This window comes from Chiloscyllium plagiosum, unplaced genomic scaffold, assembly GCF_037043375.1.
Source record: "Chiloscyllium plagiosum isolate Xiang-an unplaced genomic scaffold, Cpla_swu_hap1 HiC_scaffold_50, whole genome shotgun sequence".
NCBI classification, from domain to species: domain Eukaryota; kingdom Metazoa; phylum Chordata; class Chondrichthyes; order Orectolobiformes; family Hemiscylliidae; genus Chiloscyllium; species Chiloscyllium plagiosum.
Genome location: NW_028270188.1, coordinates 36,612,177 through 36,627,985, shown reverse-complemented (window position 1 = coordinate 36,627,985; position 15,809 = coordinate 36,612,177). Strand labels below are relative to the sequence as shown.

The 15,809-nt window shown below is 43.1% G+C and overlaps 1 non-coding gene across 1 annotated transcript; it reads right to left on the bottom strand.

Moving 5' to 3' along the window:
• Positions 1–14,392: 14,392 nt before the first annotated feature.
• trnag-ucc (transfer RNA glycine (anticodon UCC)) lies at positions 14,393–14,464 on the bottom strand. Its single transcript has one exon. It is a non-coding gene; the product is annotated as a tRNA-Gly (tRNA).
• Positions 14,465–15,809: the final 1,345 nt, after the last annotated feature.

The following is a 15,809-nucleotide window of genomic DNA, read 5'->3' as shown; positions in this document are numbered from 1 at the left end:
TCACCATTTTCAACGGGATCATTCAGTTTCTCTTCGATTCCTCCGACAAACGTGAACCAATTGTTGTAATTGTACCATTCTCCACCACGACCTCTGGAGAGCAAGTGGGAATATAGCGTTGAGATAGGGAATCAGGCATGATCACATTGAATGGAGAGCAGGCTATAGGGGCTGAATGGCTTCGTCCTGCTCCTGCCTTCCGTCAGCCAAATGTCCTCCTGAAAATCTCATCCTAAAAAGTATCAGTGTTTACATTGGGGAAGCACATCGGTAGTTGTTCTTGTTGAGACTTTCCTGCATCTTGAAAATTTATTTTTTTCTTTGCAGTCACGATGAACAGTCAGTCTGAGAATAAAAGTGGTCCTCAGGATTCCTGATAGCGTCTCAAAGAAAAGAAAACATAGGAACGCTTCCATACTGTTAATGGGCAATCGCATAGAATAAAGAGAGACACTTCATGGAACTTCCGGATTGTTCACAGACCCTGGATGTTAATTTGCTTTGTGAATTACGGACCATATAAATGTAGAGGAATTACAATGGATATCCGCAAGTAACGTGAGGATGGAAATTTATAAACGCTGCAAAAAATCTTACGGGTATCCTAAAAAGATTTTAAAGGTAATTGAACGGTTTTGAAATTTATTCAGCATTGTCGAGGGAATGGGAGCTAATTTCAGAAACCCAGAGAGACTCACAGTCACAGATAGAGAGCCACAACCACAGGTACAGGATAAGATTGCCCTGGAGGTGTTTTGGAGCTCACTCTGTGGCGCACAATAGGCAAGGCAGCAGCAGATGGAATGCAGTCCTTTTCTCGTTATATGAACGATGTTTTGTTTACTATCTGGCAAAGTATTGTCCCTGTCCTGAGAGGGTTTAATGTGGAAAATGTAAAGGGAGCTCTATTTTTTATCTAACTCAGTGTTGTTCCTGTCCTGGGAGGAGTTGATGGGAACAGTGTAATTGGGCTTTAATCTGTACTTAACCCTATGCCTGTGATTTTCTGTTAGAGATTGATGGGGACAGTGTCGGGTGATTAAAACAAAACCTAACCTCATGCTGAACCTGGCCTGAGATTTCAAAGGGTTCCAGTCTATTGTTAGATTACTCGACACTGAACCTAGATATAGGCTCCAGAAGCAACAACGATATTTTCTCCCTATCTAATCCTGCAGTTCCTGTCATTGACTCACAAACTTTCATAATTTTAAAGCATTCAAAATTCCAGGGACATAGCCCTGGGCTTGTGTCATTTCCATGGCCATTGAACTCGTGCCGTCCAACTATAGTTCTGTGAATCTACGCTGCATTCCTTTGCAAATGGACTCCCAAGTCCCAACCCGTCCTTGCCTTTCCCTGTTTATAAACTCGCTGTCAGCGCTGTGCTGACATGGCCACCTGGAACAAACCTATCATTGCTACTGACACTTTTGGAATCATTTGTCCTGCTTTGGCAGATTAAAACACATCGTACACTTTATACATTTTCATCTCTCGGCCTCCTGCAGATGAAATAAACTGGGATGTGAATCGATGCAATTTCGATGTTAGAGGAGGGATAATCTAAACAAAATGGTACAATTGTAAACTGGATGCAGGAGCAGAGAAGCTCCAGTTTGAGTCTGAATTCTGTCAGCACAGGTGAGGGGCAAATGTGTGAAAAGCTTTTTTTTCCATTCATACATTCCTATATTGTAGAAATATTAATTTAGAAATTAAACTGTAAAAGTAGGATATGGAGAACTCTGCTACAAAGTTTCCACTGATTAAGATGCAGATTCCAGAATCCTTTTAAAGTACGTGCCCTGAGCTTTTTAAAAGTCTGTCTAACTTTCCAAACTTCACGAGGAAAATACGACAGGGATATGACAGGTCAGCTACTGAATTGTAGGTGCGTGTTCTTGTTCAGAATCTGTCTGAGATTTAGCATGGAGTAAGATGTATTTTATCCAGATAACCTGCATTTATGAAGGACGAGCCTGACGTAAATTGTCTTCAAATTTTGTGTTCTGTAAAAATAAAGAAATTGATTTACCTTTAAGCAAGCCTCTAGGATTGTGTATCATTAGTATACATTTGTGAAAGAGAAACTGAGTACGTGAATGAGCGAGTGTGGCTTTGAGGTGTCTGTGACTGATTGACTGAGAGTTGGTGGCTGAGATTGGCTGAGTGAAAGGTTGTGTTCGAGTGTGATGTTCTGAGATCGGGAGTTTGCAATGCTCTACTGTGCGTGTGACTGAACATGTGTGACTGCATGACAGTGTGTCTGTGCGTACGAGCTATGTAAGAGTTTGTGATAGACACTGTAGAGGCAGGTTTACTCTGTAATCTAACACAGAGCTTCCCCTGACACGGGAGTGTTTGTGGACATATCTGTACATTGTACGTAACCCTATTTTTCTCGGACCCTGGGAGGTTTAGTGGAGAAAGTGTACAGGGAAATGTACTCTGCCTATACGCCAGTGATATAACTATGCTAAGTGCATTTGATAGGGACAGTGTGGGGATAGGGGTTGACTTCGTCATTATCTAATTCCACGGTGAACATGATCTGGGAGTTAGAAAAGCTGAAGTGCAGAAACAGCTTTACTCTGAACTTAACTCCATTCACTATCGAAATACAATCTGAAAGAACTGCAGATGCTGTCAATCAGAAACAAAACCAAAAGTTACTGAAAAACCTCAGCAGGTCTGGCAGCATCTGTGAAGAGAAATCAGCGTTAATGTTTCAGGTCTGGCTCAGATAAACGGTGACCGGATACGGCGTGGTAACTCTGGTTTCTCTGTTCAGATGTTGCCAAAACTGCTAAGCTTTTATCAGCAATTTGTTTTTTCCCTATTCTCTCCCTGCTCTACGAATTGCTCCCCTCAATGAGCTTCGAGACTTTGTTCTGCTGTACATCAGCTTGCTGACAACACATGGAATTCCAGTCTCTAACCCAGTCTAGAGTAAATGAATATATAATCCCTGCGGTGGAAATTCCCCTGCCCTATCACTGTACATTTCCTTGACATGTCACTACACTATGGGCAATTTAGCATTGCCAATATTACATGTCGAAGCAAACAGGAACATCCGAAAGAACCGCACGCAAACACGGGGAGAACTTACAAACTCCATAGACAGTCGACCGATACTGGAATCAAACATGAGTCCTTGGAACTCTGAGGCAGCAATGCTAACCACTGAGTCACTGTGCCACCCAAATAGTTAAGTTTAAAATTGGGACTGGGTATACAAAAAGCTGCAGTTTCTCCAAAAATAAAGTTTTATGGAGTACATCCGTTCAATAAGGCAGTTCACTACCATCTTCTCAAGGGCTGATGTGAATGAGTGATAAATGCTGAGCCCAGCCAGTGATGCTCACGGCCGATGAACAAACGAAAACTTCATCCCTTTGCCTTGCTAATACCTTGCTGCCCCTGCAGATTAACTCAATGTCTTTTAATATCCCAGGACACACAGATCCATGTCTACGTCAGAGTCCTATAATATATCCCCATATAAACTAAAGTCTTTGTCGACTCTCCCTGACACTCTCCACTTTATGTTGTAATGGACAGTGCTTTGCCCATTCACTTACCATCGCTACATCGGTCTGTTTGACAGCAGCTTACTTCCACTTCACAATTTACTTGTAAACTAGTTTTAGCAATAATATACTCAGTTTTTAGATCAAGACTGACTTGAGCAGATGCCTTTTGGAAATCTGAAAATGCTTATGTCGCTCTCTGTTCCTTATTCGGTGTGTCTGCCTGTTTCGCTCTGCTCGCCCAGAATATCTGTGAATTGCCACATTCATCCGTTATCATTTTGAAGATGCTTCATGGTGTCCATACCTCCTGTACGATCACAGTAAAACGTCTTCACCTCCCTAGGCCCAAATCCTGGTCATAATTGCCAAACTGTCCAAATATTTGCTGTCGCCATCACTTTAACTCTCCCGATTTGTGTCCATGATTGTGGACTATAATGTTGAATCAATTAATAAGATCCAGATTAAAAGAGTACTTGACTGAAAATAAATACAGTTCTACTAAGGGACTGTAAAAAAAAAAACATCGTTATTTCCAAACATCAAAGCTTCATTAAACCATCCTGGATGTCAGATAAACAGGACATTCACACACCTGGGTCGGACTCAAGATTCAATCCCCCAGACATAGAAAGGTTCCTGTATCAAACAACATACGGTATTGGAATCAAATGCAGTTTTTGTGAGCAGGACATAGCACATGGGTTGAGGAAAATTGTCCATGTGGATGTTACGAATCAGGAATATAATTGGGAATCCAAACTGAACAGAAAAATTCAAGTCAAGAACTCTGTGAGTAATTTCTGGAATACATCTATTTTCGTTGAAAATGGGAACCCTCTTGGATAACAATCGAGAATTACTGTGTGTGTGTGTGTGTGTGTGTGTGTTTGTGAGTGTGTGTGTTTCTGTGGTGATAGTTGAGAGTGAGTTAAATTTCTATCACTTCTCAGATTATACATATCTTCAAAATGTTTGGTTAGGCATCATCGAGAGAACTTTACTCTGTATTTAACCCTGTGTTGTCTATTGATCTCACAGCTTCCAATATACTGTTTTCAAGGCTCCATCCGTTGCCACATCTTATATTTGCTAGTATCCTTTTCAGACTGTCCTTCAGCCACTCAGTGACATCCCAGACTCAGGGAGGCAGCGTGCTACCTCGTGTCGCATCTGCACTGTCACAGATGTCTGCCTGATGCCCTAATAATGCAATCCCCCTATCGCTATTGCTCTCTACTTCTTTTGTTTTCTCCATTAATTAAATTCAGAGAAGGTTCATTTAAACTCGGAAGCAACAAATGTAACTTTTCGATTTGAAAATGGAGGAAGGCAGAAAACAGGGCCACTGCTGAAATTCTATCCAAGCAACAATGTTAAACCTTTTCATCGTTCTGTGGTTCCTAACATTGATACATTTCCTGTACGATAGTATTGAAGTATTTCAGGGGGTTGGTGCTGCCTTGTTACGGAATGATGAAATGAGAATAAACGACCTAGTTCTCCAAAAATATCTAGTTGCTTTCGTTCAGAAAGTCGTTGCTGGTTCCTCTCGTGGTGGCCAGAGGGGATCACTCTCCCTCAGCTCACGGCCCTAGCACGAGTCACCTATTGCCTCCTCTCACTTCCTCGTTGTCAGACTTTCCCCGCTGTTTGTGGCCATACATTTTGTGACGTCACTGCGCAGCCGCTTGCGCCTTTGCGTCATTCAGGGCATTGTGAAACTGTCAGAAATAATAGAATGTGCAGGGACAGGAGCAAAGTGTATCAGAGAAAAAAAATCTGCTGCTTGTACAGTGACACTGGGAGGCCAGCAGAGGGCGGTATTTTATCACTTTAAAAAAAAGAGGTACAGACAGTGACAGAGAGAGTCAGATACATTTCTTCATCAAATTTTAATTAATTCATTGATTGAACAACTCACGTTAACACTTCTGGTAATATTGGATTGACATCCTCACTCCCAGGCCCCCCCCCCCCCTCTGTCTTGGGTAGTTCTTGTGCAGGTGGCCCTCTTCCTAACAACATTTGCAGCTGTTGGACTGCTTGTGCTCCTTCCTCTGATACCCTCCTCTTTGCAGTTCCTGCAGAGGATCATTTTACAGTCGGCTACCATTCACCCAGAAGAACGTAAAGTATCACACATTCTCATTACTAGGATGAATGTTTGAATCATAAGCATTCATATTACCTGTGTGGTATTTCAATAATCCCATGCATTGCTGAAACCTTCAGGACGATGGGCTTATAGCCATGAAATGGGATTTATGTGTGTGGATCTTCATTGTCTGCCAGGACCATTCGTTAACATGTTTCCCTCTGAGCTATAAAGAACAAATGAACACAAGTAATAGGAGCATGAGTCTGGAATTCGGCTCCTCGAACCTGCTCCGATTTTTAATACAATCATGGCCGATCTCATCTATGAAGTGGTTTAAGAGGTTAGGAATGGCAAACATTAACTCCCAGATTGTTCAGGTCCCCAGTAGTTCGCCACGACCGTAATAGATCCATGCAGACACCATCTCTCTGGCACTTCACTCATCTCTGGAACATGTGGATAAAATGGACACCTACATCAGACTTCTGTATATTGGCTTTAGCTCTGCCTTGAACACCATAATGCCAACAAGTCTCATCGACATTTCTGAGTCCTCGGACTTTCCTCACATCGGCAACTGGATCTTTAACTTTCTGACCTGCATATCACAATGAATGAGGATAGTTGGAAACTCCTCCTCTTCAACAATACGCAATACTGCTGCCCTTCAAGGCTGTGTTCTCAGCCCCCTTCAATATTTCTTACCCCCTTATGAGTATACCGCCAAATCCAGCTCTAACTCCATTTACAGATTTACTAATGAAACCACGATAATGGGTAGGTCTCAAAACCGACCTAGATTACACCTCTTCCCACCATTCCCCCTGTAAAAACGCCATCCCATATTCTAAATTCCTTCACCTCCACCGCATCTTCTCCCAAGTGTACCAATTCTAATACCGAACAACCCAGATGGCCTCCTTCTTCAAAGACCGCAATTTCCCCTCAGACGTGGTTGACGATGCTCTCCACCGCATTTCCTCCACTTCCCGCTCTGCTGCCCTTGAACCCCGCCCATCCAATCGTCACGAGGACAGAACACCACTGGTCCTCAACTACCACCCCACCAACCTCCAGACATCGTATCATCCTTCGTCATTTCTGCCACCTCCAAACAGACCCCACCACCAAGAATATGTTTCCCTCCCATCCCCTACCAGCGTTCTGGAAAGACCACTCCCTCCGCGACTCCCTTGTCAGTTTGACAACCCCCACCAACTCAACCTCCACTCCCAGCACCTTCCCCTGCAACCGCAAGAAATGCAAAACTTGCGCCCATACCTCCCACTCACTTCCCTCCAAGGCCTCAAGGGATCCTCCCATATTCGTTACAAATTCACCTGCACCTCCACACACAACATTTACAGCATCCACTGCACTCAATGTGGCCTCCTCTACATTGGGGAGACAGGCCGCTTACTGGCGGAACATTTCAAAGAACACCTCTGGGACAGCGCAGCAAACAACCCAGCCGCCCAGTGGCTGAAAACTTTAACTCCCCCTCTCACTCCGCCAAGGACATGCAGGTCCTTGGCCTTCTCCATCGCCAGACCATGGAAAGAGACGCCTGGAAGAAGAGCACCTCATCTTCCGCCTAGGAACCCTCCAACCACAAGAGATGAATGCAGATATCTCCAGCTTCCTCATTTCACCTCCCCCCACCTTATCTCAGTGCCAACCCTCGGACTCAGCACCGCCTTCTTGACCTGCAATCTTCTTCTTGACCTCTCCTCCCCCACCCTCTCTCCGGCCTATCACCCTCACCTTAACCTCCTTCCACCTACGCATTCCCAACGCCCCTCCCCCAAGTCCCTCCTCCCTACCTTTTATCTTAGCCTGCTTGGCACATCCTCCTCATTCATGAAGAAGGGCTTATGCGATTCTCCTGCTCCTTGGATGCTGCCTGACCTGCTGCGCTTTTCCAGCAACACATTTTTCAGCTCTGATCTCCAGCATCTGCAGTCTTCACTTTCTCCTACAGGAAATAGAGCTTAATGACGTGGTGTAAAGACAACAAACTTTCCCTCAATGTCAGCAAAACAAGGGAACTGGCCATTGACTTCAGGAATTGGACTGAAGGACACACACTGGTCTCTGTCATTGGTGCTGATTTGGAGGTGATGGACAGCTTCAAGTTCCGAGTAATAAATATCACAATCAATCAGTCTATCCATGTCAACTCTGCTGCCAAGAAAACACATCAATACATCTACCACCTCAGACGGGGAATAAAATTTAGCATTTTGGCAATGACTCTGATCAATTTTAATATTGCACTGCAGAAAACATTCTATCCAGACTCTTTGTATGGTAACTGCTCTGGCCGTACTGCAAGAAATTGCAGAGATGCGTATACCGAACACAATACATCACGCAAATCATATTTCCTTCCATTGACTCAGTCATGAATTCCCACTTCTTCAGGAATGCAGCCAACACAATCAAAGGCCCCTCCCACCACCGCAATGCTCTTTCCCAACCTCTTCCATCGGACAGAAGATGCAAATGTTTGAAAATACGCACCAATGGATTCAGGAACAATTTCTTCCGTGCTGTTATCAAACTTATGAATGGACCTGTCATATATAGAGTTGATCCTTTTCTGCACCTGTTCAAAAGCTGTGAAACTATATTAACCTGATGTCCTTATGTAAGGTATGATTTGTACTGGAGAGAACGCAACACAATATTCTTCACTGTTTCTCAGAATGTATGACTATCATAAAACAAGCAAAATCAATCTGCATACCATACGTCTGGGTCTGGTCTGCTCGATAACACTTTAAACCAATGTCTCCTGTGGTCTGTGTAAAAGACTTCGATTATCCATTACTTCCATGCCTGTCATAATTTCTAAAGGATCTATTTCGCATCCCTCAGCCTCGACGTTCATGTGAAAGAAATGATTTATTATATTGTCCCGCATCATTTATGATGGGAGGTAGCAGGATTGCAGCGTTTATGTCTGATCCTTGAGTGATGAAGTCAATTAGCCTTGTCTATCCGTTGCTTCTTATGGTTTATGGCATGCAACTATTTATTTGTCGTAGCTTCACCAGGTTGACACATTACTTTTAGATATACCCAGTGTATGCACTCATAGAACATATAACATAGAAAAGTACAGCACAGAACAGGCCCTTTGGCCCACGAGATTTAATCCTAATGTCAAATATAGTAACTTAACCTACGCACCCCTCAACTCACTGCTATCCATGTGCATGTCCAGGAGTCGCACCAATGTCCCCAATGACTCTACTTCCATGACCACAGCTGGCAACCGATTCCATGCATTAACAACTCTCTGCGTAAAGAACCTAGCTCTGACATCTCCTTTATACCTTCCTCCTAATATCTTCAAACTATGACTTCTCATACCAGTCAATCCTGTCTGGGGGGAAAGTCTCTTCCTATTGATTGTATCTATTCCACACATTATTTTCTATACCTCGATCAGGTCTCCTCTCTTCCTCCTTATCTCCATAGAGAAAAGTCCGAGCTTATTCCAACTTTCTTCATAAGGCAAGCCCTCCAGTCCAGGCAGCATCCTGGTAAAACTTCTTTGCGCTTTCTCCGAAGCCTTTGCATTTTCCTGTAGTAGGGCGACCAAAACTAGACACAATATTCAAAGAATGGTTTCACCAGGGACTTGTAGAGCTGCAGCAAAACCTCGCAGCTCTTTACCTCAATCCCCCTTAATGAAAGCCAATACTCCATATGCTTTCTTAATAACCCTATCCACTTGGGTGGCAACTTTGAGGGATCTATATACTTGCATACCCAGATCCCTCTGCTCCTCCATACTGCCAAGGATTCTGTCTTTAATCTTATATTCAGCATTCGTGTTCCTCCTTCCAAAATGCATCACTTCGCGTTTATCCAGGTTGTACTCCATCTGCCGTGTCTCAGCCCAAATCTGCATCCTATCTATGTCGCGCTGCAGCCTGAAGTAGCCGTTTATACTGTCGACGATACCTGCAACCTTAGTGCCATCTGCAAACTTAGTAACCCACTCTTCAACCTCCTCATCCAAGTCATTTGTAAGAACTACAAAGAGCAGAGGCCCAAGAACAGAGTCCTGCGGGACCTCAATCAACACTGTCCTCCAGGCAGAATATTTTCCATCTACAACCACTCTCTGCCTTCTGTCAGCCAGCCAATTCTGAATCCAGATCGCCAAATCTCATCGTATCCCATACTTCCTGACGTTATAAATTAAAGTCCTCTACTCTTTATTTAACCAGGTTTGATCATTGGCTCCAAGTCATAACCCTCCCATTCATCTTCTTCCCCAGCCCTTCCATTTCTTCGTTGTCTTGTCTTTGGAATGTACTTTGTTTAGAGCCTTGGTAAATTTGTACAGTGCATCTTGGAGGCTGTCATTGAGTTACACCATACAGAAGGATTGGTTAATTCTTACAAACAGTCTCTAACACACTCAGTCAAAGGCAGAGCTCATAGGAACAGCTGAAACAAAAATAAACCAGGTTTCTTCAGGATTAAAGCACCTATCACTGCCGCGAACAGAGAGAGCTCCTGAGCAGTTGAAGACTTCCCTGTATCTTGTTCAGAGTCCCAAGCTGTTTAGTTGCCTGAGAACCAATCACATCGTTGCTGGTAGCAGACAGCCTTTGTCAGTGGTGAACTAGTGGCCAATAATCAATGAGCTCCTTGTCACAAACAAAGGCTGCATCTGTGTATAACTCCGTTCATCTCCAATCACATTTCAATTATTGGTTCACTATCAGGTGAATTGTTGTCAAACCTTGCAGCTATCCTCCACTTTCGATCTGTTTATAAGGTCGCTCTTTTCACATTTTAGTCCACAATTACACTTAATCCTTTTTTTAAAAAATGTTTTTATATATATTCGCCCTGAGAAAACTAAAATGCCATTTCAAAAACGCATTTACTTGCAAAATACATGATGCACAATTTTTATAGCAACTGCAGTCTATTTATTATTTCTCCCTTCTTGCAATGTTATCCAACCTTCACATTTCTTAAAGTTTTTACGTATTTCACCATTTGTATTTGAGGACAATATATCTGAATTCTCATTATGTTTTCTAGTGATGTATATAATAAAATGGTTACAACAAATGACACCATCAAAATATGTTGCATTGTTAATTTGAAAGTTTTAAAGAAGGCCAGTGGATTGCAATCTGTGTAATTTTGTATTTCATTGTTCTTTGTTGGGTGGTCTTCGAAGTGCTGAAGATCGAACAGCAATCCCAAAGTCCCCTTTCCTATGGAAGAGGACTTTTCCAATGATCGGTATTGATTGTAGTAGAAATATCCTCCAGGTTCTCAATTCCTAATTCATCATCCTGGAACAAGACAGCACGTCGACTCAATTCAGAAGCATCAGAGGCCATTTTGAAAAGACTAGAAAACGCAGGGATGGTAAAATAGGTTCATCGATTCAAATTGCTTTCATCCTTTCAACATTAACCTCGCACTCTACTAACTAAACCACCTTTCTCTTATTTCGTTCAAAAACTTGTTAAAGGCGCAGCTGTCCGGACGAAATTATGGACAAATTTCCTGTAAAGTCAAACAATCCAAAAATCTATTAATTTCTCATTTAGTTTTAGGAACAAAAAATTCTAATAGTATCACTTTTGCTGTCTCCATCAACATCTGTGCTCTGTTGTGTGAATATCTGTGTGACTGTATGTGCACGTGTGTCTCTTTAAGTCGATATGTGTGCTTCTGTCTGAATGTGTCTCTGCACATCTCTCTGTATATGTGATTGTGTCTGAGTATCTGTACGTATTTCCGTCTGTCACACACACACAGAGACAGGCACAAAACACACACACACACACACAAACACACACACACACACACACACACACACACACGTTCAAACATAACAAAAAGCAATGTATCACTTCACGCCCAAGAGGAATAGTCAGAGGTACAGATATATTGGGGTTTAAACTACATTTCAATTATTACAATCCCGAAAATAACAGCGAGTCCGTTGCACATAGGTAAGACCCAGAGATACATAAACATGGAGACACACACTAATACACAAATGAGACACAAACACACTCACATAACCACAGATAGTCAGGAAGAGATAGAGGGGTAGACACACAAAATCACAGAGACACGAACACACGATAATGCACACACACATTCAGAGAAACACATGCATTAAGCCAAACAGAATCAGTGTGCAGTAACTGACACTGCGCTGTGTCTAACCATCTGCAGCACAATCTATGTCCCATCAGCTCGTTCCCAGTTTTTGCAGATGAAATGTTGACGAGAAAGTGGAACAGTCGCGTGAGGTGTCTCAGCATAATATCCGTGAAAAGGTGAATCTAGTTAAAAGTTCATGGTCATTTGAGCAACCAACAGACTTGTACACCACATCTGTGTAATCACTGGATGTCCAGCTGTGAAATGGATTGATGATGATGGCCAGTAGTTATGTTCTCCATAATTAGGTAGAATTAACTTGCAGTGCAGCTTGCTCAGCACCACCGTCACAAACATTCTCTGTCTCCACCATCCACACTCAGTAGCAGTGGAATATACCACTGACAAGATGCACTGTAGAAATTCCCCAAAATTCCTCACAGAGCAGCTTCCAGAACCACGGCATTATCGCGTGGAACACTGAGCACAGCAGATACACGGGACACCAGTTGACAATTCCACATCAAGCCACTCGCCACCCTGGCTTGGAAAAACGTCTCAGTTCAAAAAAGTGCCATTGGTTGGAAATCCTGGAACTCTCTCCCTTACATCATTATGGGTATATTAGGATCAAATGAATGGCAGCAGTTCAAGAAGCTAACTCATCGTCAACTTCGCCAGAACAATTATAACTGAGTTATACGTGGTAACCCAGCGGCAATGAGCCAAACACATTAATGAATCACAAAATAAAGGTCACTATTTGGAACCCACGTGCTCCAATGCTGAGCTATTGAATAAATTGTGTTCATATTCGAGAAAATTGAAACACGATTTCATTTGAATGTATCAAATTCTGAACAGGCTTCAGAGGATAGATGGTGAGAAATTGATCCTGTGGGTCTGGGTATCTGAAACACGATAACACAGTCTCAGGAGTTGCGGAAAAGCTCAGCAGGTCTGACAGAATCTGTGAAGAGAAGTCAGTGTTAAAGTTACACCGTTTACAGATCTTTTGGTTATTATTGACACACCCTCAGGGTAAGCGGGCAGGTTATTTGGGAATGAGATGAGGAGAGAGCGATTAACTCTGAGGCCTCTGAGTCTTTAATATTCTCCCTCCCTGACGATTGCTGATGCACCCTCACTGTGTGCATTTCAGATTGGAAGACACAAATTGCTGGTTTCTCAGGGAGTCACGGGATATGTGGATTGCATAGGAAACTGGAGATGAAATCTAAGTCTAGCTTTGATTGAATTGACTACTAGAACAGACTGAACATTTTAAAAAGGCTGTATCGACCTCTCATTATTTCTTCAGCGTTACCCCCATTCCAATTTTTCAGTAATTAGAGTAAACCACTCAGATGCATTCTCTACCTTATTAACTATATTTACCCCTGACTAATGCACCTAACCTACACATCCGTGAACACTATGGGCAATTTAGCTTGCCCAATTCAAGTAACCCGCACATTTTTGGATTGTGAGAGGAAACAGGAGCACGGGTTTGAAGCCCACGCAGACACGAGTCGAATGTGATAACTCCATATAAAGGCTGGAATCGAACCTGCGACTTTCGCGTTGAGAGGCAGCAGTGCTAGACCCTGAGCCACAGCGTCACCCCGAGACAGGCAAATAGTAATTGTTAATTACAGAATGCGTGAAAGGATTCCATTTTATTGAACCACTCCTTTATAACAAACTGGGTGTCAAAAAGCAGGTGGGTTACATCACTTGTCACACTCCCTTACCACATTATAAGGCGAGGAGATCTTCGCTGGGTGCATTACTTTTAGTTATCAGATGGATGTTGACCGCCAGTTCATAATATTATAGAGAAGTGGGTCAAGTGAATGATATATTGGTATATGGGGCTTAGCAGGAAAAAAGTGTCTGTGTTTGAATAGATTGGTGGTTTGAATGGAAAAACAGTGCATTAATCCAATGGAGAGATTGCAAATATGAGGCACAGAGGAATCAGGCACCTGGATCGCAAAAAAAAAACACGTTGCGTGCACATCATAAGGAGGCAATATAAATTTGCAAACATTTTGAAAGAGAATACATTCAGGAGGAGGGAAGATTTCCTACAGTTTTGCAGGGTACGGTGAGACTACTTCAGGAGAGCTGAGGGCCCAATGACATGAAAAGCAGTCCAGAGAAGATTCACTCAACTGATTCTTGAATGGAATAGGAAAAGGTATAATGTCATGTTTGTAATTCTTAAGCTTCCAAATGGTTTTGAGGTGAGAATGTATTTTAACCTTGAAGAAATTTGACGCATTTAAACCTCCTTCCTGTCCACGATAGAAGCTGTTGGATCTGTTCCGAATTTCCAGCGGCTTCTATAATTATTTAACGTTTCTGACGATAGCAATCTCTCACTTTTCGAACAAAACAAAACGAACCTTATATTGTGAACAATATTCAACTAAGCAATGGGCAGCAGAGAGGAAAGCTTTCGAGCAACGCTGCCCGGATTGTCACGTCAATTAACAGGAACCATGGCCATGAAAACCCGAAAGCAACCTGACAAATCCATTTCGCCACAGAATGCAACGTTGGTGCTCAAGACTTTTCCTTGCAAAACCGCAACGGCCGGGAATCGAATCCAGATCAACTGCTTGGAAGGCAGTTATGCTCACCACTGCACCACCACCGCTCTAGCAGCTAGTCCGCCCCTTTTCCCAAACACACATAACAAGGCCGTCATAGTCACCAGCTGAACTGGGGCTGAAAGCAAAACAAAACATTGCTTGTAAAACGTCAACAGGTCTGAAAACATCAGAATCAGAAGCCTTCAGTCCTTAAGAGCAATCACTGGATCCAAAAGGTTCACTCCCCACAAATGCTGCCGGACCTGCTGAGTTTCCCAGCAATTTTTGTGCTGTCTCTCAGATCTGCAAGACCTGCAGTTCTTTGTCAGGTAGAAAACAAACGCTGACCCATTGAAGGGGATATTTGATCAGGTGATAGTCCACTTCATCCACAGAGATAGGTGGGATGGAGTATAGGATCATAAAATTCTTACAGTGCAGAAACAGGCTATTCGGCTCATCATGCATCCCACCAAGTCTCACCCTCTACGCTATTCCTGTAACCACACATTTCTCATGGCTAACCATATAACCAACACTCACCTGGACACTATTGACTATTGAGTGTTGCAAATCCAGTCTAACCTGCGCATCTTTGGACTGTGCGAGGAAACTGGAGCACCCGGAGGAAACTCACGCAGACCCCGGGAGAATGTGCAAACTCCACACAGACAGTCTTCCATCAGACAGGGATCTGGGTAATTGGAGAGGTTTCAAGAGGGAAACTGGTTTGTGAATGATGGGCCGAAAGCCTGATCTCGGTGCTGTAAAGGCTCTACAGTAACATGATTCCCTACATCCAGCATTCAACACAGTTTGCATTTTGTTTTAATCAGTCCTGTTATTGACATTATTGAGTGAAATGTACAGAGAGCGGTTGTTTGCGCATTCACACAGATCTGTGTTTTGATGGGTCAGGAGCAACATACAAATAACAACTGGCGGAGGGAGAATTGAATTCCCCCTCCGAATCTGCCGAGGACATGCAGGACCTGGAACTTCTCTATCACCGCTCACTCACCACCTGGCGCCTGGAGGAAGAAAGCCTGATGTTCCTCCTCAGGAACCTCCAAGCCCAGGGCATAAATGTGGCCGTTACAATTTGCCTGATTTCCCCCTCCGACCATCTTATCCCAATTCCGTCCTGCCAGCTCATGAGGATGGTGCCGAGCTGGCCTGATAACTGAACGGGATTGATCCATTCTGTCAATTTGGGCACCTGTAAACTGCTTACTCATAGACATTCGTTCTTCTGTTTAATCACTGAAAAGCACACTACCTTTTCAAAGGTCATCATGGTAGTGCCCAAAATTTTGCAAGTTCGCCGTTTTTACGCACCAATAGACTGATATGCACACTGATACCCCCACCTCTATAATAATACTCCAATCAAAGAATCCTGATTACGAT